The sequence below is a fragment of the Bubalus kerabau genome, chromosome 13 (genome assembly GCF_029407905.1).
Source record: "Bubalus kerabau isolate K-KA32 ecotype Philippines breed swamp buffalo chromosome 13, PCC_UOA_SB_1v2, whole genome shotgun sequence".
Taxonomy (NCBI): Eukaryota; Metazoa; Chordata; class Mammalia; order Artiodactyla; family Bovidae; genus Bubalus; species Bubalus kerabau.
In genome coordinates this window covers 44862400-44890289 of record NC_073636.1, presented here as the reverse complement: position 1 = coordinate 44890289, position 27890 = coordinate 44862400, and the positions used below count along the sequence as shown (strand labels likewise).

Genomic DNA, 27890 nt, shown 5'->3' with positions numbered 1-27890 from the left:
AGGTTGCTGCCAGCATTACAACAGCTAATGAATATGGGACCCCTCTCACTCTTGCTCTTCAGGGACCACTCGTGTAATGAGGTAAACAGTGATCTCATTTTTGGTCATTGCAGTCTTACTGACATTGTAATAAAAGACATGAGGTAGTCATCAATTTACTTCTTTGGTTTGTTTTAGCTTTTGTGTTTTTTTTGTCTCAAGGAGCCACCTTTGAGGAAACGTGAAACTTTTTTTTTTTTTTCTGTCTAATTTTTGTCACTATGAAAGCAATCCCTGCTCTTTAAAGAACTGGGAAAGAATAGAAGATAAGAAGTTACTGATAATCCTCACCACTCACATACAACCACTGTTCGCATATTCCTTGACACTGAAGCACATTTAGGAAGTCTCTGTATAAGAAGTTTGTATACCCAGTAACTGGAAATGAGAAAGTACCTCAATCTGTACTGGAAACTCAACATTCTTAAATGATTACTTAAGCCTAAAATATTTCAATTGAGTTAAACTTTGACCAACCAGGTGACTAGTTTATAGGTCTTGAAACCTTGTGGATGGCTGTGTATCAGCAAAGACCACACACCCAGAATTCCTGGACCGTGTCTGGTGTTTTCTCTCCCTAAGTATTTCAGACGCATTCTCATCTGAAAGCTTTGCGTCTTACTCAACAACCTCTATCTAAACTATGTTAAAGATACATAGAAAAGAGATGACATCAGGGAGGTGGTTTATTCTTTTAGCCTTGTGTACAGCTGAAGTTGCGGAGCGGTAATGAGTCATGCTGTCTTGTGACCAGCCAGGCACTTTTCCAATCAGAGGGACTGTTAAGATCTCTGACAACAGAACCTGTCATTGTTTGAAGAGCAGATTTCCACAGTGACCTGTACGCTTGGTGATCCAGGCTTCTGTGAGTAACAAAATGCGTTCCCATCCCTGATAAATTACAGAATGCCAGTGATGAGGTAGCACTTAGTAAAGCTGACTCATTTCCTCATTTACAGATGAAAGGGATTGTCCGAGAAACAACAATCGCCCAGGTAAGTCATGATTCCCTCAGGTTATATGCGGCGAGTTTTTTAAAAGAAAACTGACGGTAACACTGTCTTGTCAGCAACGAGGACTATGAAAAAGCAAATTTCTTTATGAAATAATGTCAAACATTAAAAGTCAGGTCCATTTTTATCCTTAACCATTGCTGATTTCAGATGCTACTCATAAGAAAGAATTCCTGTGATGGAATCAGGAATAAAGATGATGGAAATTTTCCCATTAACTGAAATGTGGAATCAACATCAACTTTCCTTTTTATTTTCTACCAGACATGTTTTACTGGTGACATTACAGCTGTTACTCTGGACATCTGGGGGACATCTGTGTGGAAAGTGCAGGGTACCCCCTCCATACTGATGGACAGTCTAGATTCACTGGGCTGGGGGATTTCCAGCCAAGTTGGGTGGACTTGAACTGACTCAGAGGCCACTGCCATCTTGGGAAAGCAAGAGATCTCCTTCTCCTTGACTGGCTGTCTTTAGCTCTTTTATCTGTTTTACAATCAGGCTGCCTTTACAAACACATTCCTCCAAGCCTGTTTGGAGCACATTTATTTTTTAAAGTCCGAGAACCCTGTTGGGAGAAAAACATTTGATCAACACAATCCGCTGAATATCACCCAAAGTCGTAGCTCATTTCTTAGACTAGATTTTACAAGGACTTTTTTTTTAAAGTATAAACTAATTAAGTATAAATTAAAGTATAATTGATTTGCAATGTTTCAGGTGCACTGCAAACTGATTCAGTTATACATCTGTCTATCTAGTCATCAGCTACTTTTCCCCATCCTTTTTCATTACAGCTTGTTACAAGATACTGAATCTAGTTCTCTGCCCTATACAGGAGGTCCTCGTTGTTTACCTGTTCTGTATGTACTAGGGTGTGTCTGTCAATCCCATGTGGCCTTTGCAGCGGTGGAAACAGGCTCCTCTAACTAGGATTTCATTATTTTCACTCATTTACATTGTAATAACACGTAACTTGCCCTCTATTGCCTCTCTCCCTACTTGGCGTTCCTTCTTCTGAATTCTCTTGTAACTCTAACAGCTGTGCCATTAATTATTTTTGTCGTTGGGAAATCACGAATTATGAAACATTAAACTGAGTGCATTTAAAAATAACCTAGGCTTCCCTGCCGTTTGGGTAAGGCCACTGGCTTGTTTGGGGTTGCTAATGGGAATAAATGGCCACGGGTGATTACTTCTAGAGCCAGCTTGTTTGCCCGGAGGAAAGAATTCACTGAACAGCCACAGACGACATTCCAGAACATCAGCCAACCACTTCCCAACAGGGTACCATTGGGTCATCACGAGGCCTGCCACCAGCCCTGGCAGCGGGACTCCACATACCTTCCCATGGCAGAGGTCAGCTTGCAGGAGATCAACATGGGCTCTCATGGCAAGACCTTGTCTTAGTGCTTCTTCACTCTGGTTTCTTGATAAAAGGCCATTGGAATTTTTAAGTCTCTGGAAATCCATGGGACTCTACTTTTTTTTTTTAGAAGGTATTTTCTATGCTTTGCAATGACTTCTTCGGGCGAACTTCGGTCTAAATATTACATTGCAGGATGGTGTGTGTGTTTTGGGGGTGGGGGAGTGTAATTTCAAATACTTCAAGGCCCAGAAGAGATTTGTCACTTTGCATGTCTTCCTTCCTTGTTGACAAATTATGGTGCTCTTACTACTTATCTGGAATCTGAGACTCTGCTGTGGCAGTGTGTTGATCCCCAGGACAGTTAGTGCACCAGGTGGATGCTAAGCCTCCTCATCTCCCCACCCCTCATCTGTTTCACAAACTGAACAACTCTGTTTTGATCTGCTTTCCTATAAGAGCTCGTTGGAGCACAAATAGATAAATTATTTAGAAGGGACCATCAAAGCCGAACCCAGGAAGAGGTTGGTGCCTCCTCGCATGGTCACTGAGCCGAGAAGCTGGGTTGGGGCTCAGGTGATATGCATGAAGTGCCGGTCCAGGTGGGTCCTCCTCAGGGTTCTCTTGACTGAGAGCATTGTCCTGGAGCCCAGATATCGAGGTGCCTGTGTTTGGGGGGTGGGGAGTCCCTTGGACATCAAGAAGATCAAACCAGTCCATCCTAAAGGAAATCAGCCCTGAATATTCATTGGAAGGACTGAAGCTGAAGCTGAAACTCCAATACTTTGGCCACCTGATGCGAAGAGCTGACTCATTGGAAAAGACCCTGATGCTGAGAAAGACTGAAGGCAGGAGAAGGGGACGACAGAGGATGAGATGGTTGGATGACATCACCAATTGGATGGACATGAGTTTGAGCAAGCTCTGGGAGTTGGTGATAGACAGGGAGGCCTGGCATGCTGCCATTCATGGGGTTGCAAAGAGCTGACACGACTGAGTGACTGAACAATGACCTCTATGCAGGTGGTGAAGTTTAAATGAGGTGACCAGAGAGGTTTTCTCATGTGATAGGGTTAGAGTCCTCAGGTTAAGAGAGCAGAGAACTTCGTTTCCGACCTCCCATTCTCTCTGTCTGTCTCTCTCCCTCTGTCTCTCTCCTCTCTGTGAATGAGGACACAGTGAGGAGGCAGCCATCTGCAAGCCCAGAAGAGACGACTCACCGGCACTCGGCTGGGCCTCCAGCCTCCAAAACCGTGAGAGACAAAGTCCTGTTGTTTATGCTGCCTGGAGTGTAGAACTCAGCTAAGCCAGCTGAGCTGACGGGGACAAAGCCCATTTGCCCACCTGGACACGGAGGGCCTCTCCCTCTGAGGGGCCAGCCCTGCTCTCCCCACCTGCCCTCTGCTGGGAGGTGTTCTGGGCCTTCTACATCATTCCTGCCTTCCACCTGGATTAGAAGCTCCAGTAACAGGCCGTATCATGATTTGCACCCCTCGGGTACTAGCCAAGTATATTTCTCACACTATAAAGTGTAATATTTGCTGATTGATTAACTAGTCTGAGAGATGATGAGCTAAATTGGACCTGATATGTTGCAATAGTTTGTTTTTACTTTGGCTTCAGAATTGGCAAAGAAACATGGGGATAATTATGCACAAAATTTCTGTCTATTTGGCGATATGAATGTGCAGTTTATTTTTCTCCTGGAATGATCCAGAGAGGGTTACCTCAGCCCTGCCCTTTAGCCTGCATGTGGACATAGAACGGGGCCCAGGACACCAGAGTCTATGAAAAGCTTGCTTAATTTTCTTTGAACAAAGGCCATTTTATCAATCATATTACAATCCCATTAAATTATCTGATACTAGATCTCTCTTCTTTATGATTATTCAATCTCTGTTTTGTAGAAAAGGGGGAAAATCCCTTGAACCAGAAATGATTCCTTTCTGCTTTGTGTTCCTTTTTTCGCTCTGGGTGAAATAAACTAAACTCTACTCTGGGCCACTTGATTTAATGTGGTGCAGAATTTTCAATTAATGATGATACCTTGGACTTGATCGGAAAGTCAAGCCACAAGAACTGAAGCTCCAAGGGATTAATAATTTTTAATTCTTTGTACAGAAAGACTGTGTGTCAAAAAATAATCCCAAAGGATTTTTCATTCACTTTTCTAACCTAAAACGACCCTCTCCTTAATTTAAAGTGCTAGATGTGTGTTACGGAATCATGAGTTACCTTTTCTATTTACGTGTAAAAATCAGCTTTAGTTCAGAAGATATTTGGGGGACATTTGCTTAATCAACACTCATGTTCAGAAATGTTTTATCTGTGATGTTATCAGTATCTATACTTTGCAAATATATTTTTAAAAACTACTCTGCCGCCTTTACTTTAAATTATGACATCTGAGTGAAAAGGCCACATCACAAGTTGGTGGCTGTGTGACTTGCCTGAGCCCCACCTGACTGATGCTGTCAGCTGCATCTCCGCAAAGCACAGCTAGGAGAAGCAAAGACTTAATCAGCTCAGTGGTTTTGGCCACAGTCTCCTCCTCCACAACACAGGGCAAAACAAACCATAGAGACAGTTGAAAGCTTTGCTCAGACTGTTGGGCTGATTATTTAGATAATTGCTTTAAAAACTTTTGCCATGTCAGCTTCAGGCATCCTAGAACCATGAGAATAACCCTAGAGGGCAGGGAGGAGGGGTCAGAAATGAGAGGAGGAAGCTGATCCTTGAAGATATTAACTGCCAAGCTTCATTAGCTGTGAACTCTCCTCCTCGGTACTTATTTTTATGCGAGTTAAATATAGCCTCAATCGTAAATGCCTCTATTAATTGCACTCTCTGTAACTTGCAACTGAATGATATTCCAAATGCATCAAAACACAGAGTCATTTCAGAAGTAAACACTCAAGGAATCAAGGTAGGTTTTTGGAGGAAGCGTCACAGAAAATGTATCTTTTGGTCAAGGTCTTGAGTAGAGGGAAATATTTAATAATAAAAAATTATCAGTTGACATTTGTTGAGAGCTCCTTGTGTTCCGGGGGTGACAGTTTCAAAATTCATCCATACAATAACCTTATGAGCCAATTCTATCCTATCCTCAGTTACTTGTGTGGACCCAGGATGAGAAAGGAATTGAGAAATTCCCTGATCTGTGGAATATCGCCTCTCTGGTTGGCAGTAGATGGAGAGTTGATGCCAGAGTTGCCTTATTCCAGAGCAAACACTTTTCTTCTTTGCACAGAAACTGGCAGGCAAATTAACTGAATTTATACCCCAAGAAAACTCATTCTGAGGTTGATGGGACAGTTACTTGTTACTGCGGTCACAAGCCTACCATGACCTATGTTCTAAAAGGTCCTAAGTAAATGCATTAATAGAAAACTCTTTTAATGATTAAAAGACATAAATGACTGATCTAAAGCAAAAGAATAAAACCACTTAACATGAATTTAGGGCTCCTATGTGCCAGACACTTTGCTTATGTATCTGGTATTCAGTTGACTTCTTCCAACAGCCAAGCAAGGGGATGTTCTTTTACTTTCCCCACTTCACTGATGATACAACCAGATACAGGGAAGTTATATCAACCTCCAGTCACAGGACTGAAAGAAATTGTGGGTCAGGGATGGAATCCGGGATGTCCAGTGGTATTCTGTCCCCTGAGCTCAAGTTCAGTTCAGTTCAGTCACTCAGTCATGTCTGACTCTTTGTAACCCCATGGACTGCAGCACACCAGGCTTCCCTGTCCATCAGCAACTCCAGAGCTTACTCAAACTCATGTCCATCGAGTTGGTGATGCTATCCAATCATCTCATCCTCTGTCATCCCCTTCTGCCTTAGATCTTTCCCAGCATCAGGGTCTTTTCCAATGAGTCAGTTCTTTGCATCAGGTGGCCAAACTATTGGAGTTTCAGCTTCAGCATCAGTCCTTCCAATGAATATTGAGGACTGATTTCCTTTAGGATGGACTGATTTGATCTCCTTGCAGTCCAAGGGACTCTCAAGAGTCTTCTCCAATACCACAGTTCAAAAGCATCAATTCTTAGGCACTCATCTTTCTTTATAGTCCAACTCTCACATCCATACATGACCACTGGAAAAACCATAGCCTTGACTAGATGGACCTTTGTTGGCAAAGTAATGTCTCTGCTTTGTAATATGCTATCTAGGTTGGTCATACCTTTGCTTCCAAGGAGCAAGCATCTTTTAATTTCATGGCTGCAGTCACAACCTGCAGTGATTTTGGAGCCCCCCAAAATAGTCTGTCACTGTTTCCATTGTTTCTCCATCTATTTGCCATGAAGTGATGGGACCGGATGCAATGATCTTAGTTTTCTTTCTGAATGTTGAGTTTTAAGCCAACTTTTTCACTCACCTCTTTCACTTTCATCAAGAGGCTCTTTAGCTCTTCTTCACTTTCTGCCATAAGGGTGGTGTCATCTGCATATCTGAGGGTATTGATAATTCTCCTGGCAATCTTGATTCCAGCTTGTGCTTCATCCAGCCCAGCGTTTCGGTCATCTGCATATCTGAGGGTATTGATAATTCTCCTGGCAATCTTGATTCCAGCTTGTGCTTCATCCAGCCCAGCGTTTCTCATGATGTACTCTGCATAAAAGTTAAAGAAGCAGGGTGACAATATACAGCCTTGACGTACTCTTTTTCCTATTTGGAACCAGTCCATTGTTCCATGTCCAATTTTAACTGTTGCTTCCTGACCTGCATACAGATTCCTCAGGAGGCAGGTCAGGTGGTCTGGTATTCCCATCTCTTGAAGAATTTTCCACAGTTTATTGTGATCCACACAGTCAAAGACTTTGGCATAGTCAATAAAGCAGAAGTAGATGTTTTTTCTGGAACTCTCTCCCTTATTCGATGATCCAACAGGTGTTGGCAACTTGATCTCTGGTTCATCTGCCTTTTCTAAATCCAGCTTGAACATCTGGAAGTTCACGGTTCATATACAAGTGAAGCTTGGCTTGGAGAATTTTGAGCATTACTTTGCTAGCCTGTGAGATGAGGGCAACTGTGTAGTAGTTTGAGCCTTCTTTGGCATTGCCTTTCTTTGGGATTGGAATGAAAACTGACCTTTTCCAGTCCTGTGGCCACTGCTGAGTTTTCTAAATTTGCTGGCATATTGAGTGCAGCACTTTCACAGCATTATCTTTTAGGATTTGAAATAGCTCAACTGGAATTCCATCACCTCCACTAGCTTTGTTCGTAGTGATGCTTTCTAAGGCCCACTTGACTTCACATTCCAGGATGTCTGGCTCTAGGTGAGTGATCACACCATCGTGATTATCTGGGTCATGAAGATCTTTTTTGTACAGTTCTTCTGTATATTCTTGCCACCTCTTCTTAATATCTTCTGCTTCTGTTAAGTCCATGCCATTTCTGTCCTTTATTACGCCCATCTTTGCATAAAATGTTCCCTTCGTTTCTCTAATTTTCTTGAAGAGATCTCTAGTCTTTCCCATTCTATTGTTTTCCTCTTTTTCTTTGCATTGACCACTGAGGAAGGCTTTCTTATCTCTCCTTGCTATTCTTTGGAACTCCACATTCAAATGGGTATATTTTTCCTTTTCTCCTTTGCCTTTCACTTCTCTTCTTTTCACAGCTGTTTGTAAGGCCTCCTCAGACAACCATTTTGCCTTTTTGCATTTCTTTTTCTTGGGGATGGTCTTGATCTCTGCCTCCTGTCCAAAGTCACAAACCTCCGTCCATAGTTCTTCAGGCAGTCTGTCTATCAGATCTAATCCCTTGAATCTATTTGTCACTTCCACTATATGATCATTCCCTAAAAGAATCCTTAGTAATGATTTTTTCTTTTTGGGGTTTCATTGAACACAAAGAAAAAGGTGATTATATCACTAAAGGAACCACCTATTTGTCATCTTGCACACTGATGAGAGCAAAGTTCCACAGGTTAATTCACGAGGGTATTTGCCCAAGTTTTCCACTGTCATAAGCCATGGGGAAGGAAAGAGTTGAGTATAAAATTGTATTTTGATATGAACAGTGTGATGAGCAGTTTTGCACTTTACTCTGAGCAAATAAAAGCCAAAGAGTATTTTCTTTTTTAGTTTTATTTGAGCAATCAAAGCAGTCATCCAAAAAAACCAGCAATTCAGTGGATAATACAAATGCCAGCTACAATTAATTGAATTAATGGAGTGATAGATTTGCCAAAGGCTATATTTCTAAGTCTTATGACATCTTTTGCCTGAATCTTCAGACTTGTTAAGAAAATTCCAGAAAATTTGCATCCTGGGCCAGGGATGTCTCGCTTGCTCAAAACAGTTTGGAACTCTCTTGTGGGTGTTTTAGAGCCCTCCCAACCTTCAGGACTTGGGAATTAATAACCTTTGTTTGAAGCCCAGTCTTTGCATGGTTCTTAGTGGTGGCTGGTGATTCACTGGGGGAATGTTGACTTCTAGCAAAAACAAACAAACAGAAGTCGAAGTGTGACTCTGAAGTCATTTTGTGTCTGAAATTCAATCCCAAAATCTTTCCAAAAGAGAAATTTTCTAATTCCTTTTCATTCTATCTTTTGAATTTGAAACTATGTGACTCAATGAAAAAATGAAGGTAAAAATGAAGGAAGTGCATTGGGGATTTGTATAGGTGGATTTCACACACACACACGCACAGATGACTTCGTGTTTGAGCCAGAGAAAACACGCTTGTGAATGCAGAAAGTCATGCTCACTCCACTTTATTTTCCTTTTGCATCCCTCTGGTACTCACCCACACCTGCAGCTCCCACTTCTGTGGGCTGACAGAGCTGTGATCCTCAGCTGTCAGCATCTGTCTGAGCAGGAGCACTGCATCTGTCTGAGTGGGAGCATTGCCTCTGCCTGAGCGGGAGCACTACATCTGTCTGAGCAGAAGCACTGTGTATCCCAGATGTAGCATGGCTGCAGCCTTCCCTGTGCACAAGTGTTCACCTCGGCTCTTCCTGCCCACCTGCCTGTGTCTGTCCTAGGCCTACTCTGCCCCCAGGCTTCCGGGTGAGGATTTCTGGTTTCTTCTTGCCCTTGACCCACATCTCACTGACCCCTGCGGACAACTGGAGCCTGCCTTCTTGCAGATAGGAAAGGGCCTGCTCTCATGTTCCTGAGACTGTGAGCAGAGCCCTGGGTGATGACTCGGCACTTCTGCCGCTTGTTTGGAAGGTCAGCGCATGGCCATCGGGTAACCCTCACTTTAGGACTGAGCATCCCCTCCAGCCTATTTTTTGCAATGTTCACAGATGCTGCGTCCATCCTCATTAATGTCGTTGGACAGTGGTCATTTCAACCTCAATCGACTCTTTGATTTTTTTCACTTTTTGGGAAATACACTATTAATACAATTTGTCAGTATTCTCTGAGGAGCACTTATTATGCTGCAATTTTAGTATGTTTTACCAATTTAGTTGTCATAATGGGCTGCAAGTGCCTTGATTTTAAAATCTTTTTTCCCAGCCTTTTGAGAGCTGGCTATAACCTGAGATTATTTCCCTAATGGACTGTTTCTATAATGTACTTCTTAAAAGCCAAGTGATACTTCTCACTTCATTTTGCATATCCAGTGACATTTTTAGCTTGGTATTAATAATCCAACATTATAATAAAAATAATAATAGCAAGGATTTGAAAATCCATTACAAATCTCCTTAAACCCAGGTGAACTCATTAACTCTTAGATAAAATAAATTGGATTAAAGAAAAGACTTAATTTTATTCTGCCTCTCATGATGACTTTGAGTAGGAAAAAGAAGTAGAAGTGAATTCTCCTGACTTCAGATCTGGTGTTGGTTTTGCTAGAATGACCAATTAAGATAGGCTGTGAGATTTAAAAATGAAAACAGAGAAAGAAACATCTGTCTTCTTTTTGTGTCAAACAGATGAATGTGAAAGCAAAGGTCATGATTTCTGCTTTTGTCATCCTGAGTGAGGTAGGATGAGGGGAAAGAAGAAAGATGCTTGATTAAGTCCCCCAAACTCCAAACCAAATATGTAGACAAGCTAGAATTTTCAACAACTAGAGCCTTATAAAAACAAGTTTTCGATCTTGCTTTTCAGCCTAAAATCTCAGCATTTGATCATGCTGAGGACTCTGTGAGCGTCAGTTCAGTCATTTGCAGGCTTCACTTAGATGTAATGGGCTGTGCTGTGCTTAGTCGCTCAGTCTTGTCTGACTGTTGGTGACTCCATGGACTGTAGCCCATCAGGCTCCTCCGTTTGTGGGTTGAACTGTGTCAATTTCCTGTGTTAAATCCTAACCCCACTATCTAAGAATGTGACCTGATTTGGAGATAGGGTCTCACGGGGTTGGGGCTGGGGGAAGTTAAGTTAATGAGGTCATGGGGAGGGTCCTTATCCAACAAGACCAGTGTCCTCCTTCTAAAGAGAGGAGATTAGGACAAGGACATACACGGGGGGAGAAGGCCATGTGACAGCACAGTCAGAGACTGGAGGATGCGTCTACAGGCCGAGGGACGGCTGAGGTTGCCACGACAGCACCTGCACCAGGAGGGAGACCTGGAATAGACTCTCCTGTGGAACCTTCAGAAGGAATCACCTGCTGACACCTGGATCCGGGGCTGCTCCAGAGCCATGAGACACTAGAGGTCAGTTGCTGATGCCACACGATGTGTGCTTCTTTGTTATGGTAGCCCCAGCAGACAAATACGCTGGACACCCAGAGAGTCAAAAACCATGTCCGACATAATCCACACCCATCAGGTGCTGACAGTGAACGTAGTGAGCGATCCCCCTGAAACACTGAGCAACCACAGGTGCATCCTCAGGGGAAGGCCCTAGAGTGATTCAAACTGTAAATGCTATCAGGAATCAGAGGACCAAGAGAAACAGACTGAAACCTCCAAAAAGTCCCACTGCTTAGAGTGAAAGAAAGAGGAAGGGTGCCAATGAATCTAGAGGAAGAACCCAAAGCCGGTAGCTTGGGGGATGGACGCTGGGAACAAAAGTCAAGGGGCTTCCCTGGTGATCCAATGGTTAAGACTTCACCTTTCAATGTAGGAGGTGTGGGATCCATGCCTGGCTGGGAAGCTAAGATTCCACATCCCTGGTGGCCAAAAAAACAAAACAGAAGCAATATTGTAACAAATTCAATAAAGACTTTAAAAATGGTCTGCATCAAAAAAAAAAAAAAAAAAAAAAAAAATCTTAAGAAAAGAAAGACCAAAAGCTGAGACCCCATCTCTTTTCTGACTAATAATGTCCTGTGTTCTCACTGGCTATCCAAGGAGACACAGCATGGTGGAAATGACCCCCTGGTAAGTGAGAGTCTTAGGTGGTGTCAGGGAGGAGAAGGTCATCACCAGGCTCAAAATTTTCAGGAGGGTGTGTGTTTCTTTACGTACCATTTCAAGCAACAACAGAAAACCAAAACTGCAAAATGTAATTTTGCTACTTCCATAGCAATCTATAATTGCTGTTAAAAGTCAACACACAGGACATGCCTATGGCAAGGTCTTTATTGCCTAGGAATGACTTTATCGTTTAGAATCATTAAATAAAAATTGGATTTTATACTTAAAGAAGGAAACATTTCTTGCTATTTGTAAAGCTTATGAAACTCAACTTCATTTTCAATGTACAATCACTAGTGAAAGTGAAAAGAAACTTTATTTAATAATTGACTTGGGTTGTCTTTAAATATAGCTTTGGCCTGTTTTGTGAGTTTTTTCTTTAATTTTCTATTAGTAGGCATAACTGCATGCCCATATTTGCTATGACATATCATAACTGTAGCTTCTTTTCAACAGCTCATGAAAACTCTACTTTTATGGTGCAGAATAAAACCTCATCATAATTTTACTTTCCTCTGAGGGAATTCCTGAAATATAAGTTTAAATATTAGAGACAGTGAGACAGGGGCAATTGCTTAAAACCACAATGGAAATTTGACTCATTCTGAAACTTCAAAATTGCAATGCGCTACTAAAAATAATTAGTCATCCCTACTGCCAGGCAAGATTTCTTCTTGGATATTCTATACTTGTGAAATGCACTGTAACTCACCCTTCTTTCAACCCTTGGTTTGCTGCAAGCTATTGATCCCTGTGTTGACATTAACCACCTCCCAATGCTTTCTTACACATCTCTCCCTGCACCAATCAGAACAGAGGAGGTTTATCTAGGCCATGTGTGCTTATTAAGGATATCACTCATTGAATTAAAAATTAAAAGTGAGTAATTCTATGATGTGATCGCAGTAATTAAGGTACAAAAGGAAAGGTTGATGTCACATTTAAAAATGAGCCTTGGAGTAATTGGATAGAGAACTGATAAAAGAACAGTCTGCTTATTTTGTGTGTAGAGCTCTTCAAATTAATAAAAGCCAATGTACAGCTGTCTGTCTGAGACATCTTGTACTGTCTAGAAGGCCAACAACAAATTATTATTGTTTTTCCCCAATAGGTAGGTCACCATTTTGGTAACACACACTCAACCTCTCAAAACTTGTCTGCGGCTCAGTAGAAATACAGGTTCGATACAAATGAAGGACAGACACCATTTCTCATGGGGCATACTGTGCTACTGCTCACCATTTGTCTCAGGAAAAAGTGACACTTTTTTCAGCTTCATTGAAATATAACTGACAGATAAAAATTGTGTGTATTTAAGGCACATGGCATGATGGTATGATTTATGTACAAGTTGTGAAATGATTATATTTATTTTATCCTTAAAAAATAAGTAACCCATATGCATAAAGTGGAGAAGGAAATGGCAACCCACTCCAGTGTTCTTGCCTGGAGAATCCCAGGGACGGGAGAGCCTGGTGGGCTTCTGTCTATGGGGTCGCACAGAGTTGGACACGACTGAAGTGACTTAGCAGCAGCATGCATAAAGGAATATTGGAAAATATAGTATTGTATTACTGTAATATTATTGTAATAATATTATAATATTTCCAATTGTAATATTGGAAAATACAATATTAGAAAATATGGAACAGCAGGCCAGAAAAAATAATCAAATATACCTACTGCCCTTTTTCTTGGGAAGAGGTTATCAATATGCTGTGTACATATACACTATTATATGTGACTTCTTTACTTATCATATATCCAAGGCCTTTTCTGTGTTTTGGAAGAACCTTGAAAAATATTGAATGAATGTGCAACACTCTATTGTGGTTATACCAGCACTTAACTAACAACTGCATTTTTATATTTTTTCCAGTTCTTTAAACCATAAAGAACAAAGCAGGGGTAACACTGCTATATCATCCTTCCCCCCTCGCCCCACAAATCCAAAGGATGAAGTCCTAACCAATATTGTGTCTGTATTTGGAGTAAGGAAGTAATTTAGATCAAAAGTGACAGAATTCCAAATTAAAAAAATCATTATTCTAGAGTTATAAAAAAAATGCCAGGATATACAGGAGTGCTTGAACATGAACTTAAATTCTCATAAGACTTGGGGAACAACAGTTTGGGAGTAAACACAGCTCTTAGATCCAAAGGGATGCCTATGTCCGTCTTTGTCTCACCTTTCATGGTGGTGGCAAACCCATGAGATAATGAAATCTCAGGACACCCTGTGAGTCTTGGGTTTTGCTCAGTAAAAACAGACCATGCACCTTTCACCTGCTTTTAATGGCTGAGCTTCAGCTTCCTTCCGTTCTTGAAGTTGCTTCCCTTGTTTCATGGTCTTTGAGTTACCATCATTACCTTTTCAGTGAGATCAGGTCAGCCTCTCACCTTGGTAACTGGGCAGCCTCATGGAATCACTCCAGGAAGTTGGCACCATTCTGCCTTTTGCTGTTTTAGGACATTATATTGTTTTACATTTGATTGCTTCTATAATGGTATATACACTCATTCCACAGTATGTGGTTATTTCCTGGTCACCTGGCTGTCTAGCTGATATCCGGGGAACTGAAAAGGTGAGTAAGACATAATCATTTCCTTCTAGTGGGACACGATATAGGCGGGGAACGAGCTGAAAGTCAACCAAGAATAATGTGCATTCAATGTATGGTTTCAAACATTCGTATGTTTAGAAAAAAGTAATTTTCTTTTACTAGCCCAACTGAAAACTGTATTTGGTAAATACTATATGCAAGTCTTTAAGAAAATTATTTTAGAATCTCCAAGTGTAATAAATTAAATATGCTTTCTGTGATTTCCTTTCTTTTTAACATTTTTATGAAAAGTAACTTGGTCTATAAAATGCTATCAAAGTGAAGTTGAATCAAAAACAGTTTTTAGTGAATTTTCTTATAAACTATAAATAGGTTACAGAAAACAAAATTAAAAACATAAAGTTACGATTTTGTCAGTTAATATGACAGAAACTAACGGATCGAGGGGGTCAAATGAAGCTTTTGAAAACTTAGCTTAAAAGTCCTACCAGAAGACAAAAATAGAACTATGCTTCTTTTTCAAAGAAATATAATTCCTCCTCCCTCCACCTCCTCATTCTCTATTCTTTTTAGAATTCTTATGTTAAGTTTACATAGTTCTCTTTTCAGCGTCGTTATTTACAACACTGTCACTGTTTCCATAGTTATGCAGAATGACTGTTTCCATAGCAACACTCTTGGTTTCCTAAACAAATAGTATCACAGTGTTAATCTTGTTTCACTGTTATTGTGCTATGTTATTAGATACAAAATTCAAAAAATAATTTAAGGAGGATTTGAAGCTAGGTGGGTTGGTTTTATTGTTTAGTGCTTTTGATATTAAATTTCAATTTCATATTAAAATACACATCTGTTTGAAAAATAGTGGGAATTTTGCATAGCAAACATGATACCAATTTTATTCACCAGTTATAAAACACTATAATTTAATAAGAGAGTGTTTCAATACGTGAACAATATACAGGGAGTTTACCCATCTTCAGATTAAAATGACTGTTTTTCAGTTGGCCTGGATAATTCAGCTTCCCTAAATCTCTAAAGTCATTTATAAGTCACCCACAGCAATATTTCCCTTTGCCACTTTTGCATTTTAAGTAATTTCTACCCATTTTTGCCTTTTTATTTTACAGCCCCACAGGAACAACTATGAAACAGACTTCAGGGGAAATTTATGGCTTCCGTTTTCTTTGATTGAAACCAAAGAGAAAAGTTAGTAGGTTTTGGATCTTCGCTTTTAAACTGGTTCATCATTACCCTTAACTTCTTCTCTAAGAAGCAAGTCATTTGGACTCTTTCAGAAATGGAACTGTGGCCACCCCCAGCTCCCAGCTTATCCAGTTCGCTTGAGTTGAGTGAATTGTCTGCCTCCTCAGGGAGGGCCTCAGGGCACTTGGAGGGGAAGGTGGCCTACTTGCAGGGTGGAGGAAAGGGGAAGATTGCTTTTATTTACCCAAAGTTGGGCAGCTATATTAACAGTCCCGTAGCACTGCCATGTCCTGTTAGATGTTTGTAAAAGGCTGCTGGGCTGTGCACATGTACATCTTAGTGTTCTGAGCTCGGCCTCATTTAACACGGTGTTTCAGAAGCCTGCTCTTCACTCTCCTTTTGAATATGTCTTCCTTGAAGAACACATTTAAATGAGTTCCCATCTCAATCTAAAAGGAGTTTTTTAAATTGGGGTGGAGTTGCTTTACAGTATTGTGTTAGTTTCTGCTGTACAAGAAAGGGAATCAGCTCTAAGTGTACCTGTGCCCTTCCCTCTGGAGCCTCCCTCCCACTCCCAGCCCAGCCCACCCCTCCAGGTCATCACAGAGCCCCGAGCTGGGCTCCCTGAAACAGCAGCTTCCCACTAGCTGTCTGTTTTACACGTGGTAGGGTACCTATGTCTAAATATAAGTCCAGATACTATAAAACCTTTAGAGGAAAACAGAGGAAGAACAGTCTTTGACATGAATCGCAACAAGATCTTTTTTTATCCTCCTCCTAGAATAATGAAAATAAAAACAAAAATAAACAAATGAGACCTAATTAAGCCATCTCAATTTTAGCAGGAAGGGCCCTGAGATTGGGGGTATAATCTAGTCATTTGCAAAGTTGAGTTGGTTTGCTCCCTTGTGTGGAAAGGAGTCCATAATGACAGAGAAGTATTAGTCGATTCAGTCCTGTCCGACTCTCTATGACCCCATGGACTGTAGCCCGCCAGATTTCTCTGTCTGTGGGATTCTCCAGACAAGAATACTGGACTGGGTTGCCATTCCCTTCTCCAGGGCATCTTCCCAACCCAGGGAGCGAACACGGGTCTCTGGCATTGCAGGCAGATTCTTTACCTTCTGAGCCACCTGGAAAGCCCCTAATAATGACAGAAGCTGATGTCAAACTCGGGACACTGCACCCTGGGTGGAGAGCTGGGGGCAGCCAGACTCCGAGCCAGCCCAACTCAGCTCCGACATCCAAGCCGTGGGATTTGAAGCCTGTGATTTCAACTCCTCTGAGCCTCTGTTTCCTCATCTATAAAATCAGGAAAATAATACCCAGTGTGCAGCATTGTTGGGAGGTTGGAGATACAAACAAGCAAGATGGTGACTAAGCTAAGAGGTGGTTATTGTGATTTACCGACATTTCCTCTTTTTTTTTTTTTTTGATAATTTGGAGTTTGGGGTCAGAAAGAGCCCGATTCCCTTGTAGTGCTGCAAGGAGATGTGCCTGTGGACATTCTACCCTGATCAAGCTTCTTCAGGTTTCACTGGGCTGGCTCCTACCCACTTGCAGCAGGCAGCTTTAACTCTTTGGTTCAGGGGAGGTTGGCGTTCAGACTTCCCAAAGATGTCTCGTCATGTGGGTTCCCTCCACAGGCAGCAGCCTTGTGACGTGGAAAGCCCCTGAGAAGAGGTCCTTTCCTCCTCACCACCCTTGAAGTGTAGTTTCACCAGTGTTTCTCAGCCTCTCGTGTACAAACAAGTACCCAGGATCTTGCTGAGACGTGGATTTGGGTTCACAGGTCTGCGTGGGGACTGCGTTTCTGTGTGACTGACAAATTCTTGGGTAATGCCAAAGGCACTGGTCCAGGGACCACATTTTAATGAGAAAGAACTACAGTCCCCAAATCAGAGTTTTTCTCAGATTTATTAACACCCCAATTAGGGGCCAGTTCCTGTAACAGTGGGTGCCCAAACTACCTTGGTGTATTTTGGGTTCTTGTTCTAGTACAAGATCCAGACCACCCAGTTTCGTTGAACTTGGCCTCCTTGTGGGTTTGATCCTTGGGTCAGGAAGATCCCCTGGGGGAATGCGTGGTGACCCACTCCAATATTCTTGCCTGGAGAATCCCATGGACAAAGGAGCCTGGCAGGCTACAGTCTGTAGAGTCACAAAGAGTCTGACATAACGGAAGTGACGTAGCACACACATAGCACATGACTTCGTGAGATGGAGAGACTGGGCTGGCTGAAATCTCTTGGGTCCATCTCAAAGACCCAATGTGGTACTCCTCCTCCTTCTGGATGCAGGGCAAATCCAGATAGATGCAGAAGTGCATCTATTCAAATCAGCTGATTTGACTCGCCTATGATTGAGGGCAGGAGGAAAAGGGGGAGACAGAGGATGAGATGGTAGGTTGGCATCACTGACTCAATGAACATGAGTTTGAGCAAACTCCGGGAGATAGTGAGGGACAGGGAAGCCTGGTGTGCTGCAGTCCATGGGTTTGCAAAGAGTCGGACACGATTTAGTGACTGAACAGCAATGAGTCCAAGGATCAAAATGATTCAGTTGTATTAGGAAAAATGTGTAACAGAATTTGAATTGATCATCAGAATAGTTTAATATGCCAACTAGAAGTTCAGTGACTCATCTACAAACAAGTAGAGATTCTGGCTGTATATCATAATTATCAAAAAATACAATATACTGAATGTTTTGGAATTCTCTAAGAAAGTATGTTTTCATTTCCTTTTGTTATGTAGACAACATAACAAATCCAGTTATGTTTTCTCAGATAAAATTGTGCTTGGTTTTCTGTTCTCTTATACTTCTGAAACTTGTTGGTGTTTTAATTGTTATATCTTAATAGCAGTGTTTCTTTCATGGAAACCTTTGAATGGCAACTTGCTCTTTTCTGAGATATTTTAAAAGGAAATTGTATTTGAATGGTCTAAAAAAGAATCCAGGGCTTTCTAGGGGATTTTGTCACTTGGGTTTTCTTTACTTATGATCTCATTGTCGAGGATTGTATAAGCTTCCAAGAATCAAAGGGATAGCACTTTCAAATAAGTCCATGCAAACACAGGATTATTTTAATTTTTATTTGTATTAAATACATTCACTCTACTGTCACCAGTCTCAGAGTGAATCACGATGAGTCTACTTGCCCTCCTCAAAAATACAATAGAATTATAACAAAATCAGTTTTCTTTGGAAAATGAGGTAGCCAGTTTTCCAATAGTGCTTGCTTGCCAGGGAAAATTCCTCGACTGTCAATGATAAACTAGTATGTAAAAAATGTGGGTGACAATGGTGTCATCCTCGCATGATGAGGGGCATGTGAGCTCACGACAGTTAAGGTCTTAGAGTAGCACGTGGCACATGACAATGTTCAATAAGTATTACGTAGTGATATTACTTCTGACTCTTATCTCATTGGATCTGACAAACAACACTGAAGTAGCATAAGCTCTCCCCAGCTTCTTATGCATGTGTTGTTATATGTATATATAGATATGCCCTTTTGTAAGTGATGGTTTCAAATGCTGTAGAAAAATCTGACAGTCCAGTAGAAGGAAATAATGCAAATATTCTCTGAAAGTCTATTATGACTATAATTTGAATGTTCAATTCAAACAGATAACCATTCTCATGATTCTCTATTAATAGAATGTTGTTATAGATGATCATGATTTAGAAAGAAACTGTTTTCCAAATAAAAAAGTGTGGGAAAAGAAAAAAAAAAAAACGTGAGCCTATGAAACAGAGGTGCAAGCAAATGTATTTATTTCCATGAGAAATGCACATATTTTTTCTACTGGCTGTATTAATTAAAATTAAACATTCATCTTGTCCTATTGCATCTCTGGTTGTGCTATAAAGCACTAACACTGAACTGGGTGTTTGCACAGAACAAAGAAAAAGGGAAACTTAGCAAATAGTTGGTTTAGTGAAGTCAATCCACCATTCCAAATCACCAGGGCCACACATTCAGTCGGATGGATAGTTCTCACTTGCTGAGACTATGAAGCTGTTCTTCTATGTCTGTTTTGTGCAAACATGAAGGGGGATGCACAAGCAAAGTCTCCATGATTTTGTGGGGCTTTTCTGCAGTTTATTTATGCAAGGTGAAGCTCAGAAGATTTTCCCTGTACATGAACACTTCAAGATGGTTATCAGGTTTGCCAAAGATGCCCCAAAGCTGTGGCAGAATAACCTGGGGATGACTCATCTACAACAGACAGGAGTAGCGTCCGAGGAATATGATTAAGTCCCAGGACTCAACAGTTGGATACCTTGGGTTCAGACTCCAGCTCAACCCTTGCTGAACTACTTTGAGAGACTCGCTCACCTCTCTGTGCCTTGTATGACGTGGTCATCTTGGCAACAGGGATCTCAGTACCTGATGGCAAAGGCCATTGTGGGAAGGAGCAAGAGCACGTACACAGGGTGACTAGAGTTCTGCCTTCTGCCCAGTGACCAAGAAGCGCTAGTGGTAATTAGAAAGTGAATAATGTTTCCTGTAACTGCCATGGAGACCATTAGTCATAGAATGCGCTTTTATGAGTTGCTTCCCATTTGGCTAAAGCTGATCATAAACTTCTTACACTTTGATTCTGTAATCTTGGCAAACATGAAGCTGCTCTGAAGCTTCTAAGTCAGGTTAAGATCTCAGATTCTACAGGGAGCTTAGTAATGGGTCAGGTACTAGCAGAAAGGGCTGGGAAGATCAGAACTTTTAGATAATTCCAGATGTTTTGGGTATGAAATAATTCTTAAACTCTGGGTTTAACTTTGTCAACATAACCTTAGTAGTAACCATGTGACCAACTGTTTTCATCAGCTCTGGCTGTCATAACAGAACACCCACAGAATAGGTGGCTTAAACAACAAGTTTATTTTCTTATAGTTCTGGAGGCTGCAAGTCCAAGGTGAAGGTGCTGGCAGATTCAGTATCTGGTGAGGACCCCCTTCCTGCCTTGTGGATGGCTCTCTTCTCGCTGCGTACTGAAGTGACCTTTGATTTAGGATTGTCTTGCAAAGAAATCGCTGATATTTCTTAATAAAAATTGCTGAAATTTTGAAATGTGGTTCTAATAGGTATGCAAATCAGATAAAGATCAGAGGCTATTCTAATTCTGGGAAATTCCAGATGCAGGCACACGTCAGAGATATTTTGGGCTCGGTGCCAGACCGCTGAAATAAAGCGAATATCACCATAAAGCAAGCCACAAAGTTTTCTGGTTTCCAAGTGCATGTAAAACTCATGGTTATACTATACTATCATTGATTAAGTGTGCAACAGCATTATGTCTGAAAAAACAATGTACGTACCTTAAAAGTACTCTTGCTAAAGATGCCAAAACAATTGCAATAGTAACATCAAAGGTCACCGATCACAAATCACCATAGCAAATATAATAATTATGGAAAACATGGCAATAGTGCGAGAATTACCAAAATGTGACCCAGAGACAGGAAGTAAGCAACCACTGTTGGAAAAAATGGCACCAATAGACTTGCTCCACACAGGGTTGTTGCATACCTCCAGTTTGCAAAATACTTGGGTCTACAAAGTGCAGTAAAGGAAGTGCACTAAACAAGGTGTGGCTGGCCTGGATAGGACACACTGGGAGGGGTTGGGGTGCTGTTTCTGACCATTGATGAAGTCGTTTCCAAGGCTGCTTGGAGCAGAAGCTATGGGATCCCATGGCACTGGTGATGGGAGTGACTGAGAGTTTATGATTATGACAAAGGTAAGCTGCCCAGCTTTAGGGAGGAGACAGATAAGCGAGTAATAGGAACACACATCTGGTGCAGTGCAGTCTCTGCCTCCGAGGTAACACTGGTTCTGACTTAAAGGATAGGATGCAGGAGAAGCCCAAGAGGAAGGAGAGGAGGCTGAAGTCCTGGGAAAGCTGTTCAAAGACGGCAAAGGAAGATCTCTGTGTAGGAAAGCACAGAGTGACATTGAGGGGAGAGACTGAGGAATGATGCTTAAAGATGTATAGATACAGATCGACGAAGTTACAGGAGTTGAGCGAGTGAGTGAGTAAAAAAAAGAAATCACAAGGAAACCCCAGTTCTCGGCGGTTATAGTCTTCACCACAAAAGGTCACATGTGAGCTAGGTTTTCACGCTAAAAACCTTGAGTGCCCTGGACTTAGAAACATGGTAATTTTATATGGAGGACCACAAAAATCTTAAAAAGAAGGATTTCTTACCCTCTAGCTCTCTTTCAAGTTCACATGGTCCAACGTACCAAGTCATTTTTATTAAAGAGTATTTGCCGTCGAACGTTCTGGATCATACAGAGTCTTCTATTTCTAGATTATACAACTGCTTTAGGTTTTCAAGGGTCAGGAAATACTTCCTCCCACCCACGCAGACTCAGCGCACGCTGGCCCTGTGACTCTGAAGGACGCGCCCTTGCTCCCAGGCTGGGCCCTGCTGCCCTCAGCAGTGGTGCGTTTCATTCTCCGGAAGATCTCTGAGGACTTGCACCAGGGTCAAACACAGCTCAGGGTCCGTCCTTACTCCTGACTGTTCCCATCCTCGCTCGCCTCTATCCTGTTTTAGAGTGTGAACGTTGACACCGGTGGTCCCTTGCTCTCTGCCTCCTGTCCTGGGTCTCATCTTGTCCTCACTGCCTGAGTCAGGGCACTTAGGCACTCATGTCCTGTGTTTCCTACAGGCCTGACTCCTTCTGGGGCAGCAACCTCCTGTTTGGGATGGTCACTCCCCACCCCGCCCCCTAAGAGCAGAGCCTTTCTTCCCCACCCAGGCTGACACTGAACTTGACTTGTTTAGCATGAAGCTCCCTTGGTGAAGAGGAAGTGTGAGCTCAGCTTTGTTGCAGGAGAGACGAGATGGTGACCTGGTGGGAGACTGTGCTTCTGGATCACCTGGATGGCCCGCCCACCCCCCACGCAATGGTCCTGTTGGTAGCTTGTGTTAGAGATGGATGCTTAACTGTTTTCCTTCTTTTAAACATCAACTCTTTGAGAAGTCTTCTTCAGTTCAGTTCAGTCACTCAGTCGTGTCCAACTCTCTGTGACCCCATGGACTGCAGCACGCCAGGCCTTCCTGTCCATCGCCAACTCTTGGAGTTTACTTAAACTCGCATCCATTGAGTCGGTGATGCCATCCAACCATCTCATCCTCTGTTGTCCCCTTCTCCTCCTGCCTTCAATCTTTCCCAGCATCAGGGTCTTTTCAAATGAGTCAGTCTTCTTAGGCATTCTCTTTTTTTCTTGAAATACTTGCTGATTGTTTTCTTTTATATTTATCTCACATAATTCAGTGTTGATATTTTTCTAAAATGATAGTTCCTCTCACTTTGCAGAAGTTTCCAGGAGCTCAGATTCCTTTCTCTTACTGATCAGGCAGGTGACCCTTTAAGCTGCCTCTGCTCTGGAGATAGGGGGTCACGTTCTGAACTGCTTTGAAAGCAAGAAACTTCCAGAGACCTAGAAAAAGGATTTGACCTCAGGGTCTAAATGGCTAATGGGAGTTCTTTGCAGATGAGGTAATGTTTTGGTTAAGGTGAAAGGAACTGGACTCTATTATCCTAACTAACTTGCTATGGAGGTTTTAACCAAACCAAAGTTCATGTCAGCTAAAGAGGAACCCTGGTGACAGGCAGAGATACTGACCTGGCCTTCAAGGAGGCATTTTCTGACTTTCCTAGGGATTTCTCCCCTCCCCAGAATTCACAAGGACTTTCCCTCTTCTCTCTAGCTCTCGCTGTGGGTTTTCCTATCACTAATTGTGCTCGCAGGAAGGTAATGATTTCTGAAGTCCTTTCTTTCAAACCCCTACTTTCAGCTCAGCATCTGGGAGCACCGATAAACAAGTCAGTCATTACTGACATCACAGGGAACTCCAAGCCACAGGTGAACCGGGCAGAGCTTGAAACCCAAGACAGAGACAGTGATTAAAACTGTAAGCAGGGCTAGCTCCTGCTAATGATGAACTCCAGCAGCAAACGAGGAGTGAGATGATGAAAGTTCCTCCCTGAGCCACATAGCTAGGGGAATAAAAGGACTTGTTTTCTACCAGTTAATGAACAATGATCCCTGCAGGGGTGGAAGGTACAGGCCCCACTCTGCTTATCAGTAAATTCCATGAAGCCTTACCTCATGCCGGGGGTGTCCTGTCCTGTCCTGGTTCAGCCAGACAGACTGTGAAACACTTTTTTTGTTTTGATTAATCAAAACTTTTAAATTTTCTGTTGGAGAATGGTTGATTTACTAAAACACCTTCTGTTGCAGTCTGAGTAACCCTTCTTACCAGACAATTATCACATGTTCAAAGGGATTTGCTGGGTTTCTCATGTAATTCTATCCATCATCTCAAATTTCTAGACATTTCCTGAGGCTCCTGTGAATTCAAGGCAGGTGGGGAAAGTAGTAGATTAGAAGAAATCCACTCTTCTCTCCAAGGAGAATTCCCTGGCAACATTGAGCCTCGCATGCCAGTGTCTGGGGTCAGTAATGACCACGGCGGTTCAGCATTGAGAGGGATGAACCTCAGAGCCCGAGGTGGTCCCGGACACAGATGTGTGTCCCCAGACTTCCCTGCCTGCCTCCTCTCCACTCTTGACACTACGGATTCATTTATTCCTCAAGTATACTTGGTCAATGGTCACTATGGAGATGAAAATCATCATTCTTGACTTCAGGGCGGGTTCTCAAGGAATTAAGCAGCTACTTACACACTACTTACACAGGATTCCCTGGTGGCTCAGACAGTAGAGCATCTACCTGCAATGCAGGAGACCTGGGCTTGATCCCTTGGTTGGGAAGATCCCCTGGAGAAGGAAATGGCAACCCGCTCCAGCACTCTTGTCTAGAAAATTCCATGGATGGAGGAGTCTGGTGGGCTAAAGTCCATGGGGTCCCAAAGAGTTGGACAGACTTAGTGATTTCACTTTTGTTTTTACGCACTGTCAGAGGCCCGGGCTGGGGTGTGGGTGGGGGGAAGGGGCCCTGTGGGCAAGGTCATGACTGGCCAGCTTTGGTCTCTGTGCTTATCCTTGCACCTGGCACATTGACCTCTGTAAATAAGTGTGAATTAAATAAGGAATGAATTGGAGTTCAAAGATAGGGAGCTGTTTTCCAGGGTGCTTATCTCTTGGCATGGTTACCCTGATTCGGGACCAAAGGTACTGAAATCTGCTTAGTGTGCACCAGGATGTTGACAAACTGAGCTGCATGGCGGTCAGCAATTTCATGGATGGACCAAGGGATGGAGTCTAGGAAAATGTGGGTGCAAAAATATTGTTGCTGTTTAGTCACTAAGTCATGTTGGAGTCTTTTGTGACCCCATGGACGGTAGCCCGCCAGGCAGCTCTGTCCATGTCCTTCTCTTGAGCTTCCCTGGTGGCTTAGATGGCAAAGAGTCTGCCTGCAGTGTGGGAGACACAGGTTTGATCCTTGTGTCCAGAAGATCCCCTGGAGAAGGAAATGGTACCCACTCCAGTATTCTTGCCTGGAAAATCTCATGGACAGAGGAGCCTGGCAGGCTACAATCCATGGGGTCGTAAAGAGTCGGACACGATTGGGTGACTTCACTTTCTCTAGGGAATCTTCCTGACCCAGGGATCGAACTCAAGTCTCCTGCATTGGCAGATGGATTCTTTACCCCTGAACCACCAGGGGAGCCCAGAAAAAATATAGATAGAAGTAAATTTCCCTTAATTATATGTTTCCATTAATTTTTGCAATTGTCAATCTATATTTAGAATCTGAAATACTGAGTTTCTTTTGATATCAGAAGTAAATATCCAAATTTCCTTTGTACTGCTGCATCCATAGCTGATGTCATTAAAACTGTGTAAGAAGAAAATTACCAGCCGACTAGTAATCTCAACTGACTCAATTATTTTGACTCAATCAAAATGGATTTTTTTTTAGCATGACACCAAAAACACCCCCCAAAAGTCTGCAACTAATAAAAAGTTGGAAATAATAGCTCTGATTATTGAACCACCTCTCCCACCCCTAGTGCGCAGGAAACAATCCTGGTCCTATGTTCAATTTTAAAATAAAACAGGTTGATACATTCAATTTTCTGTAACTTTATTCAGCTCTGGATTGCTAGTTTGTTTGGTTGCTACTAGTGTGAGGAATACAGATTCTCATCAAACAGGCTAATAAGGATCTCTTTCCAGGATCAAAGGGTGTCTTTGTTTCTGACAGTTTTTGGGTTTTTTTTTTTTCCTCTCTCTCTAACACGGTGGTGTTTATTTTTGTACACATTATCCTTTTTGTGAGTTATCTAAGATGCCATAAAAATGTTGCTGTCAAAACTTCGTCACTAAGTCAAGCCCGTTTGGCCTCAAGTTTCTCCCGGGAAGTCTGTTCTGAAGGGCCAGGCACCATTTCCTGGGCTCAGCTGGTCTGGCTGGGGTGAGTGTCACCTTCCCACCACCTGGTCCCCCTGGGGCGTTTGCCAGCCCCACCTCTCCTGTTATCAAGGGCTCTCTGGCCAGAGGGGGCTCTTCTGGTTTCATCTTCAGCCACCTACGCTGACCTCAGGAATGTTTGGCAGGAGGGAAAAAAAATAAAAAAGGTCAGTTTCACTTGAGGACGGATTATCTCAGCGATCATTTCCCACCAATGACCTGGCCATGACTCAGCTTTCACTCTTCTTTTGACTGCCGTCTTTGATAACATCCACATTCCACATTAGCCAAATGGTGAGTTTTAGTGAATCTTGACATTAACAAGGACATACCCAACCTCCAAGCCCTCCTCTCTCTGCCTCTTGTCTTTTCCCTTTAAAGGGTGAAATCGGCAAGGAGATCCAAAGTTACCTGTTTCCTGGGTCCCAGTTTGACCTACATGGTGCTTTCAGGGGGAAGAATATGAGCAAACATTAAAAAAATGGGAGATTTTATTTGCACACCTAGATTCCCATCTTCTGCTGGAGATGATGGAAGCCTAGCCAGGTAAGAGCCACTTTTCTCTGATACCACAACTGGCCAGAGATAAGTATTACTGCCTTTTTCTAGAGGAACTGCTCTCCTCATTTTTCCACAGTCTCCAGCATTCCCTACAGTTGACGCCCACTGAGGCCAAGTGCTTCCTGCCCATCATTATTGTACTTACGTGTCTGTTTTTCTTACTCTCAGCCTCCATTTCTCTCTATGTGACTTTTTTGGATCGTGTAGGCATTTGGATTTACACTCTCTACTCCACATAGCATTTTATTCCTGACATCTTAACTTTGGGGGTTTTGGTAATAATCCAGACTGCTAATAGTGAATTATTAGTAGCATAGTATGATAGTATAAGATTACACTCACTTCCCTTACCTCATTATTATCATGTGGGATTTCTTTCTGTCTTTCCAGCAGCAAGATGGTGTTGCTTCTCACCTGACAGAGGCTTGTGTTCACAGATGTCATTCTGTCAAGGTCTAGCATGTGACACTTAACACAGGACTTTTCTGCACTTTTCATGTGTATGAACTGTCTTGAATCTCAGGCCAGCTCTAAAAGGGACATTTTATCATCTATCCTTTATAGATGGGAGACTCATGGGGGCTAAGAGCTTACCTGAGACCACAAGTTTGGTCAGTGGTGGAGCTCAGAGGCAGTCCAGGGCTCCAACCTTCCAATTTACAGCCCCCCTTCTCCCATCTTGCAAAAAAAATTTTTTTTTCTTTTTTAAAGAGGTTTAAAAAAATTTTTAAAATGTAGATCATTTTCTAAATTTTGATTGAATTTCTTACAATATTGTTTGTTTTATATTTTTTTGGCCACAAGGCACATGGAATCCAAGCTCCCAAACCAGGGATTGAACTCACATCCCCTGCAGTGGAAGGTAAAGTCTTAACCACTGAACCACCAGGGAAGTCCTGTCTCTCAAGGTTTTTTAAAAGGATTTTTCTAGAATAGAATATATACATATATGGATGAGTTTCAAATATTAAAAAAAAATTTGCAAAAGTCATTTGCATTGAAGGAGAAAATTGATTTGTGGGCTCCCCTCCTCCCCATGTGTGACCTGATTCATTTCAGGACAATGGTTTTGAACAGAATCACAGACATGGGTAGCTTCATCAGTGCTTACATATATCTTTCTGAAAACTGAATCCATACCCACCAAGTATCCTACAGAAGAGAATAGGCGATCCATCTGAACTCTCTTTTTGGCTTCTGTCTCAATTTTTCTAACAGAAATAATGCTTTTGTGAGGGTCCTTTCTTGCCCTGAAAATATTGGGATTCATTCAATCTCTTCTAATTGAGCTCTCATCATCTGAAAGTATTTCCACCTCAGGGATCAACCCCTTACTTTGTCTGACTATCTCCTTTAAAGGGTCTGAGAGCCCAGTCTCCAGCCTCCACCCACTGGCTTTCAGGGTTGAAAT

At 42.2% G+C, this 27890-nt stretch overlaps 2 long non-coding RNA genes across 6 annotated transcripts in view; both read left to right on the top strand.

Annotated features, from left to right (window-relative positions):
* On the top strand, positions 1-24417 carry LOC129625615 (uncharacterized). Of its 4 annotated transcripts, none has more exons than XR_008701561.1 (5): positions 1-2411; positions 10902-11041; positions 14275-14331; positions 15441-15519; positions 20420-24417. It is a non-coding gene; the product is annotated as an uncharacterized LOC129625615 (long non-coding RNA). The 4 variants fall into 4 exon arrangements; XR_008701559.1 differs by lacking the exon at positions 20420-24417 and having other exon boundaries at positions 1-904; positions 999-2411; positions 15441-16928; XR_008701558.1 differs by lacking the exon at positions 20420-24417 and having other exon boundaries at positions 15441-16928.
* A 1499-nt stretch (positions 24418-25916) lies between these two features.
* Positions 25917-27890, top strand: part of LOC129625614 (uncharacterized) — a 145313-nt gene continuing 143339 nt past the window's right edge. For both annotated transcript variants that reach the window (XR_008701555.1, XR_008701556.1), the window contains exon 1: positions 25917-26464. This is a non-coding gene — a long non-coding RNA (uncharacterized LOC129625614). The remainder of the gene's footprint in view (positions 26465-27890) is intronic.